This window comes from Malania oleifera, chromosome 4 (genome assembly GCF_029873635.1).
Source record: "Malania oleifera isolate guangnan ecotype guangnan chromosome 4, ASM2987363v1, whole genome shotgun sequence".
NCBI lineage: Eukaryota > Viridiplantae > Streptophyta > Magnoliopsida > Santalales > Ximeniaceae > Malania > Malania oleifera.
The window spans coordinates 79,180,033-79,203,502 of record NC_080420.1 but is presented as its reverse complement, the minus strand read 5'-3'; the positions used below and the strand labels follow the sequence as shown (position 1 = coordinate 79,203,502).

Below are 23,470 nucleotides of genomic sequence, written 5' to 3'. Positions count from 1 at the left end.
TCAAGGAAACTAGTTCCGGTTACTCGAAGGACCTGAAAAATATGTATGTACAGCAGGGGTGAGACACCTCTCAATAAGGGCAGATACAAGTTATATCGGTGTGTGGCATATGAGTATTATCATGATACACAAAACATACACAGTTAAATACAATTCTAGTATTTTCACAAAATAATTCCAGTACAGTGCATACATGCACACACACATGATCAAGCAACTTGGTGTCGTCACACCCTTTGGCCTGAAGCCGGCCGGCATTACATGGCGTCCCCGGCACATGGCTAGTCCCAAACTCCCATGGCATCGTACCGGTACAAACTAGTGGATCCACACCTTTCGGTGATCAGCCGATAAGGCTCACGCCCTCGAATATAGAGTGGGACACTCTTGCCAAACATGGCCAGCGATTTCATACGCCATCGAATATAAAGCCGGACAACAATTCAGAACCCAGTTTCTATTGCATTTCAACAAAACACAACTATGCATGCTCATATAACCAAACAAACCACACCCATTTGGTAATCTAAAATCATGGTTTTTCAAACATATACAGTTTAAACAAGTCATGGCATGGCTATCCCTATAACATAATATATATCACAATATATTTACGATTTTCCAACAAAACCAGGGATGCAGCCTGTCGCCCCCCTTTCCCAAAACTGTAATCATGAAAAACCCATAGTTTTACCCGTTAGATCCCCCCAAATGAGTAACCAAAACGCATACAGAACCATGAACCACAGTTTTACCGAGTATGATTTCAAAAATAACCAACATAAATTGAATTCCCTTACCTTTCCCCAAATGGTTAATCCTGAACTCTTCGGCCCCTAAACAGTGAATCGAGTTCCCAAAACCTACAAAGCACAGTACAGAAGAAGCTCACAATCCTATTCCCTACATAACTACCGAATAAGAATTAAAAACCGAACCTTACCTTAATTTCGAGCCACAACCCAAAAATGCCCGGAACGGAGATCCGATCCGTAGATCTTGTAGAGAATCCTTCCCTGATCCTCGTAGTAACTTCGGATCAACGATGCTAGTAACGAACGACGTAGAAATTTAGAAAGAGAGAGAGAGAGTATCCATTCGAGTTCTAGAGAAGTAGAGAGAGATTTTGAGATTTCTTAGCTAAGAAGTAATGAAAACGGATAATTATAGCCCTTTGACTCGGCCGTCCTCATCGACGAAATGGCGCCTTCGCAAACGAGGCACTAAAGACACCTCGTCGATGAGCCTGAGATTCCCGATTTCTCAAAACCTATCGGCTTCTCCTCGTCGACGAGCTCTTGCACCTTGTCGCCGAGAACTACGAAGCCTTCGTCAACAAACTCTAGCTTCGTCAACGAAGCTTGCTTAATTACCAATTTCACCATTCTCTTAATTAGTTAAATTCATATATCACGGTTCGGGTTCTTACACATTCGATGTGGAAATTGGGACAACATTTCGGATGCATGCTTCGGTTTTGTGGACAATTAATGATTTCCCTACTTACGACAACCTGTCAGGGTGGAGCACAAAAGGTTATTAGCATGTCCAGTGTGTAATAAGGATGTTGGGTCCTTATCTTTGAAGCGTGGTCGCAAGTTATGCTTTATGTGTTATCATCATTTTCTATGAACTAGACATCCTTAAAGGACTCGTGGCGTCAGAAGCTTCAATGAAAAACCTGAACGAAGGTCACATCTAAAGCGACTAAGTGGGGAAGAGATATCAAACCAGCTAAGGTTGATCGGAGATGTCAAATTTAGGAAAGCATCGACCAGTAGAAAAAGAAAACGCACTAAGTGGGAGTTGAATTGGACAAAGAGAAGCATCTTCTTCGAGTTGTCATATTGGAAAAATCTTCCACTACACTACAACTTGGATGTCATGCACATCGGAAAGAACATTTGTGAGAATGTCATTGGTACGTTGCTTGATATAAATGGGAAGACAAAGGACACTGCAAATGCTCGTCGAGATATGAAAGATGTGGGAATACGGCCTGAGTTGCACCTGTTTCATGATGAGGGCAAAATTCTCATGCCATTAGCTTGTTACACATTTTTGAAGGATGAGAAGAATAAATTCTTCAAATGGTTGAAATAAGTGAAGTTCCCTAATGGATATGCATCGAATATAGCTCGATGCATAAACACGAAGGAAGGTAAGATGCTAGGAATGAAAAGTCATGATTGTCACGTCCTTCTACAACATGTTCTGCCCGTTTTCCTTTGTGGACACTTGACTGAAGATGTTCGCTGGGTGCTGATTGAGCTGGGGATCTTTTTTCGACAATTGTGCTCCAAAAAATTGAGCGTAACGTACTTGAACGGTTAGAGGATGACATTGTGATCATACTATGCAAGTTGGAGAAAATATTTCCGCTTGCATTCTTCGATGTGATGGTCCACCTAGTCATCCATTTACCAAGGGAGACCATAATTGGAGGACCAGTTCAATATCGTTGAACGTATCCTATTGAAAGGTAAATTATAAAGTCCTTGTATAATGGTCACGTGATTTCCTTGTTTTTATTTTTTTTCTTTATTGTGTCTACAAGTCTATAATACTATGTAAAATGCACAGGTTCTTATCCACTTTGAAAGGGTATGTGCGCAATAAGGCACGACCGGAAAGTTCAATCATTGAGGCATACATTGACAGTAGATGTCTTACATTTTGCTTAATGTATCTATATGATATTGACACAAGGTTCGCTCGTGAGGAGCGAAATGCAGACGTTCATGCTATTAATGCCGAAGATGAAGAACCAAGGAGCTCTATATTTCAAGAAAATGTTTGGCCTCTCGGTGCACGAGTTTACAATTTCATTGATATGGACGACCTACAAAAGGCTCATTTTTATGTCCTCAATAATTGTAATGAAACTGTTCCATATATCGAGTACGTGGTTCCAAATTCCTTACTTTGCATTGTATTTACAATTGCATATTTATATACTTAGTTGACATTAACATATACTACTGTTGCATATAGCGGACATAAAGTTGAACTTTTGACCCAAAATGAATGAAATGTTGTTGAAAGACATAAGAAGGAATTTATCAATTGGTTTGGGAGTCGTGTAAGTAACAAATACTCCCTGTGGATGAAGAAGCAATGTATGTTTTCACTATTTACGGTTTATTCTTCTAAACTCCTGTTTATTTAATAGATGAAAGTCATGTATTACAATAAGGTACCAACGACAAGTAAAGATTTGTACGTGTTGGTATGTGGCCCCGATCAACGAGTTAACCGCTACAGCGGTTGCATTGTCAACAGGTTACGATTTCATACAAAATCCCTCGAACTGCATAGAAGAACCCAAAATTATGGGGTTGTGGTGCTAGACATAGAAGGAGATGAAGAAATTGACTACTTTGGTGTGTTGGACGACATTATAGAGCTTAGCTATGGAGCCAACAGACTTATCCAACTGTTCAAGTGTACCTGGTGCGACATTGGCAATAAAAAGACTGGGATAAACATGGATGCCTACTTTACCAATGTCAATTTTAGCAAGACCTGGTATCAAAATGACCTTTTTGTGCTTGCGACGCAAGCAGAACAAGTGTTTTACCTTAAAGACACCAAATTGAGGGTGAATGGCAAGTGACACAAAAGATTCCTCCTCGAAATTTGTATGCTGTTACAGAAGTTACAGATGGGGAGAATAGTGCTAGTGAGGCTACATTCCAAGAAGATGAGCCATCTGCCAGTGCAACAGCACAATTTGCATTCAATGTTGTCAAAGAAGGAGCCGATCCTATACCATTGAATAGGGATGGTGCTACGGCAGAACACGTAGGGACTGTTGACATTACAATTGAACCTTCTGTAGATGTTCACTTTATTGACGATGAGGAAATTGATGGGGAAGATGAAACAGGGGTCGAGTACTGTAGTGAAGAGGAAGCCACTTTAGAAAGTGAGGATGATACCGATATCGAGGACGTATAGGGGGGTAAGCATGTTATGTTTGTCACTATGTATCTGACATGTGTAAATAACTTAAAATATATGTATTATGCATCCATCTAATATTTGTACTTCTTATATTTACTTGTCTAATAATTTGCAGATATGGCACCAAGAGGTCGACGTGGCCGACTTCCTTCTAGGCACTCGACTACATCGCATAAGGATGATTCGACATCCTCGAGACTGACGGAGCCCGTAGGTCTTGATGCAGCGGCATCATTGTTTAAGCCATCGGCACCTTGGCCAGACATGGATACCACTTATGCAACTGATACGTAGGGTGAGTTGTCGACCATGATGAGCAATGTTGGTAAGGATAGGATTAATTTATTTACATTTCAACTATTGATGTTAGTTATTCACGTGTATGATTATAGTATTGTTCTTAATTTAACTTTGCTTTCAACATCTACATCCACGGTCAGGTCAGGCCGTGGTGCAACGAAGAACATGTCACTGAAGAAGCACCCAGAGAGAACAAAGCAGCGGATTCAAATCGACATTCCTCTAGGTTGCACCGCCCCGCTGAACGATTAGTGCACTGCGTGGATGAGGGAGCTTGACATTATCTGCCGATAGTATGCTTCAGTCACGACCTTCAACTGGCCGTAGGTGACTTAGGAGCAGCACATGATTCTTTATATGCGCATTTTGGTAAGTAATCTAAAACCTTTTTATTTATTTATTTTTTTTAATTTTATTATATTAGCCAATTAACAACTGTCTAACATTCTAATTGTATTACCTATGTAGGAGAAGGTTGATATGGACATCCTCGAGGATGACCATGTGAAGAGGGCGGTCGACGTCCAATTGTGTAATAAATTTAAGAGCTATCGATTGAAAATGCGCGAGCATATTCGAGCGATAGGAGATCAAGAAAAAGCGCGACGATACGATAAGATATCCCAAGAGGATTGGGAGGTGGTGTGTCGCCATTTTCGTGACCTATGCTATCAGGTGATGTGTTTGTATTATAATCACTAAATTTTCACATTAATGTTGCTAATAAACCGTCATTACATCTTCCTTATAGGCCATATGTGAAACAAATGCTGCGAACCGCAGCAAACTCCCTACGACGCATTGCAGTGGATCATAGTTATTTGTAAATCATCGACAGGTAATTACTATATATAAAACTATCTGACCATTACATGATATAATACTAATGATGTCTTATATGATAATGTAGCGTGATCCCGATACTGGCGCAGAGGAGTCGCTGCCGGATCTTTATCAAAGAACACACCAACGGTGATCGAGGGAGTGGTGAGAGGGTGCGCAGGGCCAACATGTAAGTGAAACAAAATATTTAGTTTATTACTTAAATCAAAACATCAAAGTTGTAGTCTTACTTATTCCTTTCTATCATTTTCATGACTGAAATTAGGCACGAATGGTCGAGCTGAGGGATACACCTGTTTCAGAGGGGAGTCAGCAAATGACAGACTTCTAGATAACTTCCCAGGTGTTTGGGCAGCGAGCGGAGGGCTGGGTGAAAAGTCTTGGAAGTGGATACATCGCCCCAACAACATCATCATACATGGGTGTGGCGGCTCGTGCAGACATGGAACGAGTGCGTCGAGAGGCCGAGTCTCGTGTGGATGAGATGGCTCGATGGATGCAGATGGTGAAAATGGAGAACGCATAATTGAAAGACGCGGTCTCCACCTTTCAAGCCCAGCTGCAAGCCATGATGAATAGGCAAGCGCAGCTCGAGGAAATGATGCGCCAATCTCGACCAGATGATGCGGGTGGCTCCTCTCATTATAAGGTATGTATGGTACTTATGACTTAACATAGTACTTGTGCGAAAGTATTTTATGATTTTGTTTTATGTGTTCCATGAATCTAACATTTTTTGGAATATTATGCAAATAACAAAAATTCTTGATATGCTAAGGAAAATCTTTTGAAATGTTTAGCTAATTTGTTTACTTAGGTAGTAACTTGGTTTCATGATTTTCTGTACTCTGAATGTGCTTCTTTGGGTATTATTTTTGGCTAAGAAAAACTTGTCATCTTAGGTTTCAATTGCTTGCATTTTGATACTCATTCATTCAGCTTATTGTAAACTTTTACAGTTATGTATTTATGCACATAAGTTATTCTTGATCTTACGAGAATTAGTTTTTTTAGCATCAGTTATTTAATGTTATCTTTAAATAAAGGTGTTTGCCCTGAATTGTAATCATTGGATTATCTTCAAGGTGTTCTGTCACATTGAAAAGAAAAAAGAAAAAAAAGGACATACAGCTGTGTTTTGTTTTAGACTTTTAATTTTAACATTTCTTACTTAGTATTGTTAAATTGGTTGTTCCTGTTTGATATGTATTGATGAGACTATCTACACACACTATTGAGACAAGAAATAAGAATTACATGTATTGTAACTCTAGTTTTTTCAAACGTTTTTAGATCTTTTGGTGAAGTAGATGTTAATGGCAATTGGAAAAGACCTTTGTCATTCAATTTTCTTGGCAACATGAAAAACAAAAATCAATCTACTTCCCAAAGAGGTCTAGAATCGTGTGAATTGATAGATTTAGATCGATTTGTTAGATTCATGAGTTGAGTCAATAGATTTGGCAACGACTCATTTGCTTTTAGATTTGTTACTAAGATTTGAATCAATTTGGTGTGGAACTGATACAAATAGTGAATTGTGAGATTCTAACAAGTAACAACTATGCATACATCTACTATGCGGACAAACTATGCACTATAAGGAAAAGGTACTCGAAGAGAGGGGGAACATTATAATGAGGATGACAATGATTCAAAAATCATTTATTTCCATTAACATTCACAAGAGATGCATTAATTAACAATTTGATATGAACACTATTCTACTAAAAAAATATTTATCTTGATAATATTAGTAATTTGATATTTCCTTTATATATTTTTCGTTTTCAAATTTCTTTCCTTTCTAGTTTTTGTTGCATTTAACTTGTTAATACCTTATTCAATGACAACTTTAGGATTATATATTATAGTTTTAAAGCTTGATTTATAATTATAGAAATTACTTTAGCAAATAAAATAATAGAACTTGTTTAATTTATTGTTTATTTGTATGTTTTATGTGCTTAATAGATTAATGTTGCATATAATTATTTTGTTTTATTAATTATTTTATCACCTGGTAATGGTTAATGAAAATGGGAAACATGTATAATTTTTTAATCAATAATGGTTTAAAACAAACATAAAATTAATTGCTCATACTCAACAATGTTAGTAAGTTGAACTAAAGTAGCCAAAATGCACTAGAACTCTCGTTAAGAAGGTTCAAGAGTTTAAAACAGGCAAACGAACCAGTGTGTGCTTAAATGTTTTTTTTTTTTCGCTATTGCACCAATTTCCTATTATGTAACGTCTGCTACTCCCATTGTTGTACGTTATGCTACCTGCTGCCGCTTCCATAAATCATGATTGCAAGTACCCAAACTAGCTATTGCAAATGAGTTCATTTCCACCAGCATTCTTCCAGATTTATATTGCTCAACCATCTTAAAAGTCTCATTTCATTTGCACACACTTTTTCTAAATTGTCATAGAATAGGATAACATATTTGATGAGAACAAAAACACAATAGGGAGGACAAAGTATCTTCCTAGAAAGACACAAAATTAAAAAAATGTTGAAAAAGTGAAACAAAAATGATCAACACTATTAGTGTCCAAGTTAGAATAACGTATAAAGCAATGTATGTTTTCACTATTAACGATATACTCGTACTAGCTCCTCTAAAGAATTTTATACGTTATTCTAACTTGGACACTAAAAACCATTAAGCTGAGTTTTAGAGGGTGACAATAATGGGATAATTTTTTTTAGGGGGGGGGGGGTGACACTAAAAACTATTAAGCTACACGCAAATAGATTTCTACTCCTTTTATGGACTGAAAACAGATTTCTGAACGTCTATTGCATTGATTTTCAAAAGATCTATTTTAAATTCAATAACATGACACATGTATTTTCAATTAAAGTTTATAATTATTTGTTTTTTCATCGAATAATATTATTTTTTGATCTTTGTTGTTTCAGAAAGCTCCATCAGTGTTGCACTTTTTGGATGCATCATCCTTGTGAAAGCATCCTCCTTGTGGATGTGCTTATGCATCCTCTCTACGGATTCAACCTCCTTTTGGATGCATCCTCCTTGTGGATGCATCTTCGTTTTGGACGAGGCTTCCTTTTGAATGCGTCTTCGTTTTCGATGTGTCCTCCTTCTAAATGCATCCTCCTTATGGATCCACCCTGCTTTTGGATGTTGTTATCTCTAATTACTTGATATGGTTACATAATGCGTACATGTTTTTTTTTATTTTATTGTTATCATAGTTGTATATCTTGTTTAGTTGGGAAATTGCCATATGATAGATATTCATCTTGTACGGATGATAGCTTTACTTGTTGGCATTTTTGAATTAAGCGGTGGTTAGGAAAGCAGGAATTTAGCACTTGTTTGAGACAAAATGTGCACTTAGTTGGGATAACACTGCTATATTCAGAAAGAAAAAGTGTAAATGTATGTAATTTGAATGTTATGTGATGGTCACTAGAGATGCATTAATTCCCTAGAATTAAGAGTGTGTTGATGCATATTGTTTTGAATAAAGAGTGTGTTCATGCACCTTATGATCATGCATACATATAAGACAGTGTAGTATTGTTAAGTACTGAAATCCTTATTTGAATAACGATGTGTATTGAGCTTGTGGTTGCTCATTCATGTCCATATGCCTAAATGAATAACAATACTACTCTGAACTCAATACTATCCATTGTTATTTGCTATTTATATTCTTAATGTAATGGATATATTATATATTGTGAATTGTTGCTTGCTACCTCATTGCATGCTAGTCTAGAATGCCTCCTGCATGGCGGATGCAGTTGATATGTATTGCATGCTGGTAGTGGATATAGGTTCTTGTGTGCCTTGAACTTCTTATAAATGACTTATTTGAACCTATCAGGTACATGTTTTATGGGAAAATGTCCAATATATAAACGACATGCTGCCAAAATTTCGTTAAAATTTTCCCAAAATAGAAAAACATTTACAACGATAATTATGATAAAATGAATGTTAAAATATTTTTGAAAGGATGAGTGAAAGTTAGGAATCATAAGAAATGAGGCAATGTCAGCTTAGTTCATTTAAAGAAGCATTCATGACTAAACTGTTGGTCTGGTAAGCCTAAAACATTTATTGTCGAGCCTAAATCATTGAAAATACTAAAAACACTTGGCTAAGGATGTGAAAATTTAAAAAAGGCATAAGTTGAATATATCCATAACTCAGAGGGAGCATAATCTTTATAATTCTTTAAATTAAATGCTCTCATTATCGGTCCTTATCGTTCATGTTCATATGTCTAGATGAATAACATTACACTGAACTCAATACTATCTACTGTTCTCTACTATTTATATTCTTAATTTAATGGATATATTATATATTGTGAATTGTTGCTTGCTACCTGATTGCATGCTAGTTTAGAATGCCTTTTGCGTGGCGGATGCTGTTGATGTGTATTGCATGCTGGTAGTGGATATAGGTTCTCGTGTACCTTGAACTTCTTATAAATGACTTATTTAAACCTATTAGGTACATGTTTTATGGGAAAATGTCTAATATACATACAACATGCTGCCGAAATTTAGTTAAACTTTTGCCAAAATAGAAAAACATTTACAACAATAATTATGATAAAATGAATATTAAAATATTTTTAAAAGGATGAGTGAAAGGTAGGAATTATAAGAAATGAGGCAATGTCTGCTTAGTTCATTTAAAGAAGCATTCATGACTAAACTTTTGGTCCGGTAAGCCCAAAACATTCATTGCCGAGCCTAAATCATTGAAAATATTAAAAACACTTGGCTAAGAATGTGAAAAATTGAAAAAGACATAAGTTGAATATATCCATAACTCAGAGGGAGTATCATCTTCATAATTCTTTAAATTAAATGCTCTCATCATCGGTTCTTATCACTCATGTCCATATGCCTAGATGAATAACAATATTACACTAAACTCAATACTATCCACTATTCTCTGCTATTTATATTCTTAATTTAATCAATGTATTATATATTGTGGATTGTTGCTTACTACCTGATTGCATGCTAGTTCTGCTTGGCGGATGCAGCTGATGTGTGTTGCATGCTGGTAGTGGATATATGTTCTCGTGTGCCTTGAACTTCTTATAAATGACTTATTTGAACCTATTAGGTATATGTTTTGTGGGAAAATGTCCAATATACAGATGACATGCTGCCGAAATTTCATTAAAATTTTCCTAAAATAGAAAAACATTTACAACAATAATTATGATAAAATAAATGTTAAAATATTTTTGAAAGGATGAGTGAAAGTTAGGAATCATAAGAAATGAGACAACGTCAGCTTAGTTTATTTAAAGAAGCATTCATGACTAAACATGCCTAAAATACTTTAAACACTATCACAAAAAAAAAAAAATAGTGACATTTTATAATAATAATAATAATCTAGAAACTAAGATTTCTATTTATCTTCTATTAAAAGCAATGGTGGATGGTGGATTATTACCAATTTATTTTTTTATTATTATATTTCCTCACCAAGAAAAGTAATTGAAATCAAGCAAGCTATGCAACCAAGAATGATTCATTGAAAACATAAATCAAATTTCATAACTGCTGGAAGTGCTTTCAAGAATCAAGATTATTAAGAACAACCATTCCATATATTTTTTTCAAGTTGTATACAAATTCAGAAGATGCAAATCACACTGCAGCTTATCACACTTGTACACCAAGCCAAATTAACATGTTTAAGCCAAGTGTTAAAGGTTGATTTATTGTTTAGTTCCTACAATGACTAGTCAAGAATCATAGAGGCTATACAAAATAATACTCACGGGAGATATAAAACTCCCATTGAAACTGAATGACTACAATGCATTTTACAATAAGGACATTTATGGTTTGGAGAATGTGATTTCTCCCCTATACTGTTTGTGTTTTCTGAAATTGAAGGCAATGAAAAATCTAAAGAATAGTCATTATGTGATTTCATTAAATAGTCCCCTTTCTAAACATCTTTAGTCAAAGTAATTTCAGCAAGTGTACTGAAACTTGAGATGGTATGAAAAATTTAAGGTAGTGCACTGATCAAGGGGCAATGTGCAAACACCCATGGTTCACAATGTTTGAATCCCATATTTACTAGTGAAAAGCCAAGTAGCAGGTATAATGCATAAAAAGGTAGGATGCAAACAAGTCAGTACTTTGAGCAAATAATAAAATAAAAAAGAAAAATAAATAACAAACAACTGATAATAAATTGCAACTCACATTACTTTTCCCACAAAATCATCTTGAGTAGCACTATCGTTGTCTATGATCTTCATCCTGAGTTGGGAGACCTCACCAGTTATGGTGAATACAAAATTTTCATTCCATTATGGCTGAGACCCTTGCCCTGTATCAGTCATTTGTACAAAATAGTGACCAAACTTGTATAATATACATCACAATGATCACTCGGTTTTACCATTCAAAAAATTAAAAGGTAATTACACATAATATATATAAGTAATTGCAAGTATAGTTGAGTGTGTTTCTTCTTATAGTTATTCAAAGACCCTTTCATCCCTTCGATTTTATAGGCTACCTTGCAAGTGTGCAACTTAATGGAAATATGTGAACTCAGTGTTTAGCTTTAAATACTGACATTATTTTTTTCATTATTGATATTACTACCGTACAAATTGTGTAATGTGCATGATTATGAAATCTTTGTAAATTTGTTATATCATATAATTATTTTTCCTAATTATACTGAGATCCCTCTCCATATGTATACTAATTTTTTTTTAATGACTCTTAATTTGCAGGGTTCGCGGCTGTTATAGCATCAGTATGATGCCATGCATGGATGCACTACAGTCGTCAGATGCAACTTTTGATTATTTCTTTGTATTTTTTATTGTTATTTGAACAAATAAAATTTTTGTATTTGTATTTGAATTTTGAATATTTTGAAAATTTTTTTGTTATCTGAACAAATGTTTTTTCTTTATTTTAATTGAATTTGTATTTGAATTCAAAATTTTGAATGATTTACGAATTTTGTAGTAATTATGGTTTCAGTTATGTATACAAAAATGTAATTACAAATTTTTATATAGGAATTGATGATTAAAAAAAATTAGTATTAAAAGGTTTTTAATTTTTTAAATTATTAGTGAATGACTCAAATTCGTCACTAATAGTAGGGTATTAGTAATGAATTACAAATTTGTCACTAATAGTATAGTATTAGTGAATGACTCAAATTCGTCACTAATAGTAGGAATTAGTGACGATTCCTATAATCGTCACTATTAATAAATTATTAGTGAATAATTACAAATTCGTCACTAATACCCAACTATTAGTGACGAATTTGAGTCATTCACTAATATTGAACTATTAGTGACGAATTTGTAATTTGTCACTAATAGGTCCTTCACTAATCCCCTACTATTAGTAATGAATTTGAGTTGAGCCGATCTAAAATTTATAGTGACGGTATTAGGGTTTTAGTCATGGTTATAATCTGTCACTAATACTCCATTATTAGTGACGAAATTTTGGATTCGTCACTAAAAGTTAGTAGTAACGATAGATATATCAACTATTTTAAAATCATCACTAATACTCATAAATTCGTCACAATCCTATTTGTGATGAATTTATGAGTATTAGTGACGAATTTGATCCTTCACTAATACCCTGATTTTTTGTAGTATATGGAAGTTTGGTTGGGAGAAATGAATATTTTAGGGTGTTGAGCTGGGAACACCACGGGTGCAGGATAGGTTAATTTGTGGACTTTTCAATAAGTCAGGTAAGGGAATAAACTAAGTTAGTATTTTCATGAAATTATTTATTCATATTCACCTTTTATTTTCAAGGAAATTATGTATGTTATAAAACTGAGTTTAGGAATACTGCTATTAATAGGAAAATGATTTTAATATAGTTTAACAGGGAATATGATTCTGTGCAGATTTTATGAATAGAACAATATTCAGTTTTATGTGGCATGAGTATGAAATTCTATGATTTTATGTAATACCAGAATATTATGTTTTCAGAATAAGCATGTTATTGCTGTTTTTAGGAAGATATTTAAAACGGTACAGGGATTTTAAACTATGAATGTTATAGGATATGTCGGCGTAAGGGCCGTGGTTTCATGTTTTACTATGCTGGCGTACGGGCCGTGAATTACGAGAAAGAAAATACCAACGTAAGGGCCGTGAATTTTATATGATATGTTGTGTAAAAATTTATGAAAATATTATCATGACAAATATTATTATGAAATAACCATGTATCATTATTTGGAAATATACTATATGTTATCAGAACCCGAATGGCTTGGTTTAGGCTTTCAGGAAGCACGGTACCGTAGCTATATGTTTATGAACATGTATATGTTAGTGCTTGCACACATCGTAAGGGACTGTGGGAGATCGGCAGTTGACGTGGTTTATGGTAGTGCAGGCATCCCTCTGGCATCCGGACTAGGAAGGGCAGCCCCATCGTATTTACAGACTTATGTTGATTTAGCATGGTCGGCTAGCCATTGCAAGGTCTCGCCTTCGGGCCGCACAACCTAGTCATATGGGGGTAAGACATGACACCAGCCAGCTATCCATCCAGGGTATTATTTCATGTACAGTTGCATATATATATATATATATAAGGATTTCATGTATAGAAACTCAGTATGTTTTACCTTGTTATGATAAATTATGTTTTTCCCAGATATGATATAGACAGTTTTACCAAATATGATTTATGTACTGATACATTTATAACACGAAAATACTCATGTTGCCACACACTGATATTATTTTATTTCCCTTACTGAGAGGTGTCTCAATCCTAGCTTACAAAACATTTCAGGGAATCCAGTTAGACAGGTAGACCGAGCTCCACATTAGTAGAGGCAGTTTGTACCATCCCGGTGGGAGGGTGAGTTACTGAGTTATGGTCAGATGGTTATTGAATTATGATCCTAGATTTGTATTTTTGGTCCTTTGGGACGTATCTATATATATATATATACTTGACAGATTTGTAGTACTCTGGTATTGTAATTGTTGGATGGTATGTATATGATTTATGTTTCTCGCTGCTTAGGTATCAGAGTTGTATTTAAGTTATATCCCTGGTACGCATGGGTCCAGGTTGATTATGTTTTATTAGGATTATTATATTAAATGTTATTATGAAAAAAAAAATTTACGGTAAAATAGGCAAGTCGTTACATTAGTAGCACTGGTTGTAACACCCTGATTCTTGCATTGCTTCCTTGATCTTTTTAGCTTTTGACCTTATGATAGGCCTATCTAAAACTTGCAAGGGATCTTTAAGACTTAGTACACCATTGTGCCCATCGTATTATTTATACAAGTACATATTACACGTATTTTTTACAACAATTTTTTTTTTTTTTTAAGTAGTTTCAAACAGGGGTTGAATCACAAGAATTAGACCTAAGGAAGGAAGGTGTTTATAGCAAAAAAAAGCACAAAGCACATTGTGATGATGTGGATGTTAGTGATTGATTATAAATATGGTAAGTTAGATGATAATCGGCTCGTTATGTCGACCTACGTTAGAGGTGTGAGGATAGTACTTTTATTGATAGGAAATGCCTCAATGAAATAGGGAGTTAAAGGAAGGGAATAAAAAAAAAACATAAACTAGAGGAGAAAATGAGAAAGGCGATCATTTAGATAGAAGAGGGAGGAAGGAGGCATAAAGCAATAAAGCAAAGGTAAAGGAAAAGCGCATGAGAGAGAGAGAGAGAGAGAGAGAGATATTTGTATAGGTTGTTTAGTAATAGATTAATTGTATTGATATGTGAATTGGATTGAAGCGCCTTTCACAATAGAAATTATACATATCTATATTGCTTCCAATTCAAATCTACATCAATTCTAGAGTTACAAATCATAAATTTATGATACTAAACCTAACAATAAAAAACAATTAATTATAAATCCAAAATTTTTCAAACGTTAAGAAGCCTAATTATTATAGTTGACTTATTTTCTCCAGTTTGGCCTTGGTGGCCCTTGTAATTCCTTAGACACTTTGGCAATAAGTGGCTTACCTCCAAATTTTCTATTATATGGTCAAGGTTAGACCCTTTGTGATGATCCCAAAAATATATATACGAGTAGAGCATAGTTGTAACGAACCTAAAAATTTTAACTATTTAAAATAATAAGAAAGATAATGAAAGGAAAAAGGGAAAATAGAAGAAGGGGGAAAAGGAATTTTTAAAGGGTAATAAGCAGGTGCTTGTCGACAAGTTGGATTTTCTCGTTGACGAGCAATCCTATGAACCTCGTCATCGAGTATGCATGTCTCGTTGACAAGGGTTTACCGAGAGAGGTTCTCATATTTTTGAATTTCGTCGACGAGCTCCCGGTTTCATCCACGAGTGGTGTTCTTGGGCTCGTCGACGAGTCCAGATGTTTCATCGACAAGGTCACGTGGCAAGTTACTTATAAATAGGAAAAAATAATATTTTCAGCAGATGAATCCATTTTTCCTTCTGTATCTCTCTTTAACCAGGGCTCCTCTACCTTCTCTATTCAATTTTGGGCTGGATTTGACCCGATTTGACGATCCAGAACCATCACGAGGTTCGTAGGATCATTCTCTGCAAAGCTGTGGGAGCTGATCGTTGATTTGGAGTTTTGGAGAAACATCCCAAAACCAGGGTAAGTGAGATAATTTATGGTTTTATTATTATTTTGAGGTATTTGGAGCCTAGAAAATATTAAATGAGTATTTTTCTGAGATTTGAGGAAGTTGGGATTTTTGGAATACAGGGTCTTGTTTTGTTTGAAGCAGGAATCTCGAGGAGCAGGTAAAGGGGAAATACTTTATGGCAGATTTTTACTAATATTTAATTGGATAATTTTTGGGTATAAAATTTTATATATTTAGGTAAATTATACTGAATGGTGCAGGAAATGAAAATATGGTTTTGATTATATATTATATTGGGTAAAAGTGTGGCATGAAACCAACTTTGCTAATTAAATGGTTGTGAGTACTGTGGAATGATGAATCATTGTGATTGTGAATATTGTTGAGTTGCGAATTCTGGTTGGTTGAAAATACTGGTTGTTGTGTATACTGTGGAAATTGTGTTGAATGGTCGGATATGTTATTGATTTGTATTGTGGTTCATGTAAATTGCGATATAACGTTGGCAGTGGTATGAGGAGATCATTATATCATACCTGGTATAACCGTCATATAACGTTGGAAGTGGTATGAGGAGGTTGTTATATAAGCGTTTATATTGGGAGGTAAACATTGGCAGTGGTATGAGGAGTTTGTTTACTTATTTACCATGAACAGGGTAGTTTGTGTTACGTCCTATGTGGACATGTATGCTATATGGTTGACAGTCTTGTGTGGAGTGTGGACGTGTATGTTGTGTGTATTAGAGTCCTGTGTGGACGATTACATTTTGTGTGGATATAGACTCTGTGTGGGTATGATTGAAGACTGTGTGAATTATCCTGTGTGGATTAATTGTTGTATGCATATATGTGTGGAATTCTGTGAAATGACTGGCATTGGTTGTGAGTAACTTTAATTAAGTATTTATGGTAAAGTAGATTACTCCACCCGAGAGCTTGCTGAGGCAGGCAGGTAAACTTGTGATTATTTGTGGATACTAGAGTAGAGGGAAGCCACTTGTATGGGCGGGTGACCTTCCCTATTCTCGGAAACTTTACCTAAATACATAACCCGAGGGCTGATTGAGAAATGTGAGTGCCCTGGTGTTAGCACTAGAGCAGAGGGAATCTATTTGTATGGTTAGGTAGACTTCCCTATTCTCGGGACTTATTAGTAAGAATAATTATGTATGTGGGCATGTGATTGGGTGACAGAGAAGTTGACCATGGCGTGATAAGAATGCATTATCTTGGCTGCTACTAGTGGTGAAATGTGATTGTATGGATATTTTAATTATATATATTAAACACTTCAGCCACACACTGTTGTAAATTATTTCTTCCATACTAAGAGGGATCTCACCATATCGATTTATCAATCTTTTTAGGTTTTCTAGGTGATCAAACTTAGATAGCTCTAAGGCGGGGTAGTTTTGTGAGTTGAATATATCAGAACATATATGTATTTAGTGTTATGTTTAATATATTTTAATTCTAGTTTTGTAATATGAAAAATGAGACTGTAATTATATGGATCTGCATATATAAATATAGAACTCTAGTACTTTGTTTGAGGTTATTTAATTATTTCTGCCACGTGAATGGTATCTGATACACGTGTTGGTCTCATAACACTTCGAGCCCCATGTGGCGGGTTCGGGGCGTTACAGCTGGTATTAGAGCATAACTGTCTTGCGGACTTTTGGAGGCAGAAATCCCTTGACGGACTTTTGTGATTTTCTGAATCAGTCGACAGTTTTAGAAAACCACGGTAAATCCATTGACGGTGATGTTTCCAAGCAAAGGAACTGAAATTTGGAATTTGAATTTGGAAGTTAAAATGATTGCGAATAATTGGATATCCGATGTTTAATTGAGGATTTGGATATTAAAATGGTTTCATGTTTTGTGATTATGTCAAATATATTAAGATGTGAAGATTCTAAATTGCCTCTATTATATATTTATATTCAGGGATGGATTCTAGAGGCAAAGGCATGGATGAAGGAAGAGGAAGCGAATTGGGAGCTTCTAGCGGGGACGAGATTGACACCTCTCGATTGTTACGAGGGATTGCTCGTCAGGTTAGGGAAGACCTTATCTAAGCGAGTGCTAAGAGACCATTACGGCTCAGTCGCTCATTGGAGGTCGGCCTGATCAAAAGGAAAATTCATAGGATAAATAGAGTAGGCACAATTGATACGTATATATAAATACATATAAATAAAGGGGAAGAGGACCATCGCTTCTTTTCCCCACTTGAAGACAATCACCCCACCCACCCTCTTTCCATCCATTTCCTATCCATGCTCATATATCCCCCACCCTCATTATTTTATTCTTCTCTCTCTCTCTCTCTCTCTCTCTCTCTCTCTCTCTTTTCTTCTCCTTTGTATTTCTTACGCACAACCCTTCCCACTACCTATAAATAGGAGGCTCTCCTATTTCAATCTCACAGCCTTACTTACGTGAGAATTTAAGGAGAGAAGAAGAGTGAGAAAAATTTGAGTGGCATCAGGAGAATTTTAGTTATACATAAAATTATCATTTCTCCACTTTTCCCAATCTCACTTTTATAGAGTTAAAAATTTAGTATGACTGTTTCACATGATTAAAATAAGGTAAGTAAGTCTGATTATGTTAGTTCTTTTTAATAAAATATAACCAAGTTTATAAGTAAGTTTATGTTAGTTATTTTGAAAACATTCTTGAGTTTATTTTAATACATTATGATATTCTGTTAAAAATAAAAACAAATATTTTTTAACATAAAAATCGTGTGGCATGAGCTCATTAAATTACGTTACATGTTTTACATTTCAATCAAGATATGGTAAAATTTTTATGGTGTTGTTCATTTTATTGCATAAATTATATGTTACATTTCTAAGAAGTTGTTCAAATTATATATACAATCTTTTTATGATATTGTTCATTTTATTGCATAAATTATATATAAATTTTTTATGATGTTGTTTAAATTGTATATTTTTATGATATTGTTCATTTTATTGCGTAAATTATATATAAAATTTTTATGATGTAAATTATATAACCTATATAGTAGTATGTTTTTAAAATCCCTGATGACTCAAAGATCATAGAATTACAGATGTTCGGTACCGTAGCTTACAGTTTACAGTTTATAGAGTGCACTTATACTGTTTACAGAGTGGTTTTACAAAACAGTGGATTTCTCCTTAGTGCACACCTAGTTCCGGACCAAAACTTAATAGGGGAAAATCTCACTTACAGTTTATAGTTTGATTTATTTTGGTTGGCCAAGCCAGTTCAATCCAGTCTTTGGACTACACAATCTTGTCATGGGGGTAAACATGATTTACAGTTGACAGGCCTAAGGAAGGTTTTTATAGTATATGTATATATATATTTATGTGAATAGAGCTATTTTATGCCTAAATGATAATTTGAAGGAAAAACATAAAGGAAAGTGTATATATATATATATATATTTATGTGAACATGGTCATTTTTGTGCCTAAATGATGATTTGAAGGAAAAACATAAGGAAAAGTATAGACATATAATTAAGTATTATAATTATAGTTTAAAGTTAATAAATCCAGTTTAACAGTTGCAGTATATGGTTATAATATTTTACTACTATAGTTGGTGGTAAAATTTTACAGAAATTTTAAATTTACATTTATTTTAAATGTAATTTTGAAGTTACATATTAAACGTTAATTTTTGAAATTATAATTGATTACGCGTTGAAGTTGCGTATTTAGACGTTTAAAATTGTACATTAAAGATTATATTTTTAATTAAATGCCTGATTATGTTCAATATTTTAATATTGCGCTCAATTTACGATATTTAATTTTTATTTAATAATTTACGGATTTTTTGTATTTTATTATTGTAGAAAATTTTTGGAAATTAAATCCGGAATTAAAATGTTAGAGAAGCCGTGCATAATGAACCTGATGAGCTGGGCCGTGTTCGTGGAGGGTCGTGCACTACACCAAGCCATGCACGTGAGCATTTGTGAAAAAAAAGAATCTGGGTTGGACGTGCAGGTAAACTGGGAGAAGTTGCTGGGCTCGCTAGATTTGAAGAGAAGCTGGGCTTTGAATTGAAAAGTGAGAAGGGCAGCCGCATGGATGTCCATGTAAGGGGCTTCTAGGCCCATGCGCTGGAGCGAGTGGCATTTGGGTGGTTGAAAAAGTCAAGGAGAGGAGAGTAGGCCTTATTAGGATTGAGAGAGAAAAAAAAACAAGTTTTGGAAAGTCAAAATAAAGGGGCTAGGGGGTTGCCTTTATAAGTAGATTGGAGTAGGGTTTGAGGGGAGTTTTTTTTAGTCTTGCTTTTCTTCCTGGGAGGTTGTGCGTAGTAGGAGGGGACCTCCCCAACACATACACGACTTGCACCTCTTTTCTCTCTTCTCTTTCTCTTTTCTTAGTTTAATATTGTTAGATTTATTTTTATTGTCAAAAGTTTAGTTTACTTCAATTTAAAGTTGGGTTTAAATATTTGTTAAAGTTAGTTTAAGAACTTTTTTCTTTTTAGATAATTTTTTGTTCTCTCACTCACTCTCTCTCTCTCTCTCTCTCTCTCTCTCGTTACATCATTACTTTTTAAATACCTTGTTTAGATTTATTTTATTGAAGCTTTTTGTTCAAGCCAATTTTTGTTTAAGCAAGTATTTAAGTTTAATTTATTTTTGAAATCTTCGTTTAAGTTAGTTTAACGTTGAAGTCTAAGTTAATTTTTTTTTTTTTTTGCGTTTGAATCTATTGTTGGATTGAGTTTAATTTTTGTTCAAGTTATTGGTTGGATTAAGTTTAAATTCTTGAGTTGATGTTTAATTGAGTTTTTTTTTTAAATTTTATTTTTATTTTTTTATAGTTGAATGTTTAAGTTGATTCATAAAGTTTTCGTCTTCAGGTTTTTGTCCAAAATTTCAAACGTAGGTCTTATTTCTTGTCTGAATGCTTAATATAGGATTGTGTTCCGTATTTAATTTTGTTATCATTCATTTTATTATGTGAATGGATCGTTGAGTAAGGATATTAATTGTGTTAATTTTTCTTGTCATCTATTTATCGTTATTAGTTTTGTTTCGTTAATTTTATTCGCGAGATGTCCGCAGTTTATGTCTTGTTTGTTTTTAATTTCATCCCAAAATCTCAGAAATTTCAGGAACCGAATCTGCCTCATGTTCAGTAAATTTTTAGTTTCTTGTTTTCTTTTGGATTTACACGAGTTTAGAATTAAACTGCATTCGCTGAGGAGACGATCTAACTCTTGGGCTAATTATTACATGACTGAACTCCTATACTTGGGATAGCCTCCGTGCTACTTATTTTTAGAGCGAGTCAAGTTTTTGGCACCGTTGCTGCGGATCGAACCTAGTTCACCAGCGTGACAGGCAGGTAGATTCTGAGAGTTTAACTCGTCGAGTTAGGCACCGTTGTCGCGTGACAGGCAGGTAGAAATTTCAGGATAAGGCGAAGATCTAGTTTAACTCGTCGAGGCCTAACTCTATTAATAGTTGGACTGATATGCAGCGTGAATTCTTACACAAATTCTTTTCTTTTCAGAGAACCTAGTACCTGCAGGAGTAGATCAGTCAATTTATGCAGAAGGGTGACGAGACCTTCTAGGCTTGTTGGGAGAGGTTCAAGGATCTGATAAATATCTGTCCACATCACGGGTTTGAATCCTAAAGGTTAGCCAATTATTTTTATACAGGTCTTACTTTTGAATGCAAACAATTTATCCAGAATATGTGCAATATAGAATTCTTGAGAAAGGAACCGGATCTGGCACTGTATTCCTTGGCTACTTAGCTGAAAATGCCAAACACTGGAATACACAATATGATTAGGCACCAATGGCAGTACAATCTCTCAGCGCAATCGGTGGGGGAGGTAAATATGAGGTCAAAGAGGAGAATTATCTCTAGGCTTTTGTTGTTGCACTGGAAAGAAGGGTCGAAGAATTAGAAAAGGAGAGTAGTTCTGATCATTTACAATCAGAAAAATGGGTTAACAAATCTCCAAATCAGCCATTCTCGAACACCTACAATCCGAAATGGAGGAATTACTTGAATTTCTTATGTAGGAATGATCAATCTGATCCATCTTTTTCACAATTTCAGCAGCCTCCTTAGTCTTATGCACCACCTTTACAGTCAACTTATGATCTCAGTGCTCCTCTACACTAGTATCAGCCACAACAGATCTATCAAAGCTACGCACTTCCAGAATTTCAATCTAATGAAGCTCGTGTTTCACCGAAGACATCTTTTAAGGATAGCAGGGCACAGATGGCTAATACACTTAAGGAATTTATGCAGATTAACACTCAGACCATGAATGAATTGCAGAGCACGATCAACGAGTTAAACACCAATTTGACTAAGATGAGCATGACATTGAATACCCTGGAAAAAGAGGAATTTTCGGCACAACCTCAATCATCCTCAGGTATATCGGCAACAACATCAACAAGTACACGATGTCTCAGGGGATCCTATCGAGACAGAGAAGGCCGTTAGTACTCTGAAAAGTGAAGAAGATGTTCCCTGACCTGAGATACTCATCGATAGACAAATAGTTGCCCAAACACTTGAAGTTGCAACTGAGTCAAATGAAGCTAAAGAAAAGTCATAGGAAGCGAGCCTAAAATTGAAGGAGCTGTCATCCTAGCTAGATAACCAAGTGCAGTCTGCAATCGTGGAGCCGTCATCCCAACCAGATATTTAAGTGAGGTGACAACCATGGAACCGTCATTACCTACTATAGTGAATGTCAAAGATTGCAATGCCGAAGCAAATCTTGACAACGGTAAGGTATTGGTGCACCAAATGAAGAAGTTGAGCAGAATGGTGGGAGTTCAACTTTTAAGGAACCAGGTAAAAAATTTAATGTTGATACTTCTGATGAACTAAAGGTAACTGTTTCGACAACTTTTCCTTAAAAATCAGTTCATAAAGAAGAAAATTTCCTAGAAAATATACTGAATAAAGATAATTTCTTGTTAAAATAAGAAAGTCAATCTGCACATGTATTGTTTGGTATTTTAAAGACCATTAATTCATTTGAGACTAACTTTTGTGTAGGTAATAAGACTAATTCATTGTGGCGGTTCAAATTTGGAGACCTGCTAGTTCAATTTATAAAATTGCACCCACCAGATGAAATTCCTTCCAAGCCTCCGCCAGACAGACTGTAATGTTTTTCTTTCCTTTCTTTTCATTTTGTTTTATCTTGCTTTATTGTTAGGTACATTTTTCCTTAGTTTCAAATTTTCTTTTCCCTCACTTCTCCACCCAGGTATGTCTCTACTTCCCTCCTAATCATCTCTCTTGTGTCTCCTATGCTTTCATATTGAGGATAATGTTTCACTTTAGTTGGGGGAGGGGGGATGAGAAATCACATTGAAAATTTTTTTTTGATTGATTATGGATACTTAGGCCATGATTAACACTGACTTATATTCTTTACATACTTGCATATAACCTAGGAGTTACACACTTGGGTAGTTATGTGTAGTTTCTCTTTATATGGCTAATCTAGGAATCGTAACTCTATGTAGGTTGACTAGTAGTTCATTCATGTTAACCTGGCTATATAAACTCTTGTATTTACATGGTATTTCATGAGGCTAAAAATACACATTCACGTGACTTGTAGCACTTAGGGTTCCTTGTGAGCACTGAGAGAGCGCCCGTGGCGATTTTGACACC

At 34.9% G+C, this 23,470-nt stretch overlaps 1 non-coding gene across 1 annotated transcript; it reads right to left on the bottom strand.

Moving 5' to 3' along the window:
* Positions 1-21,330: 21,330 nt before the first annotated feature.
* Positions 21,331-21,436, bottom strand: LOC131154629 (small nucleolar RNA R71). Its single transcript, XR_009136546.1, has one exon. It is a non-coding gene; the product is annotated as a small nucleolar RNA R71 (small nucleolar RNA).
* Between the last annotated feature and the right edge of the window lie 2,034 nt (positions 21,437-23,470).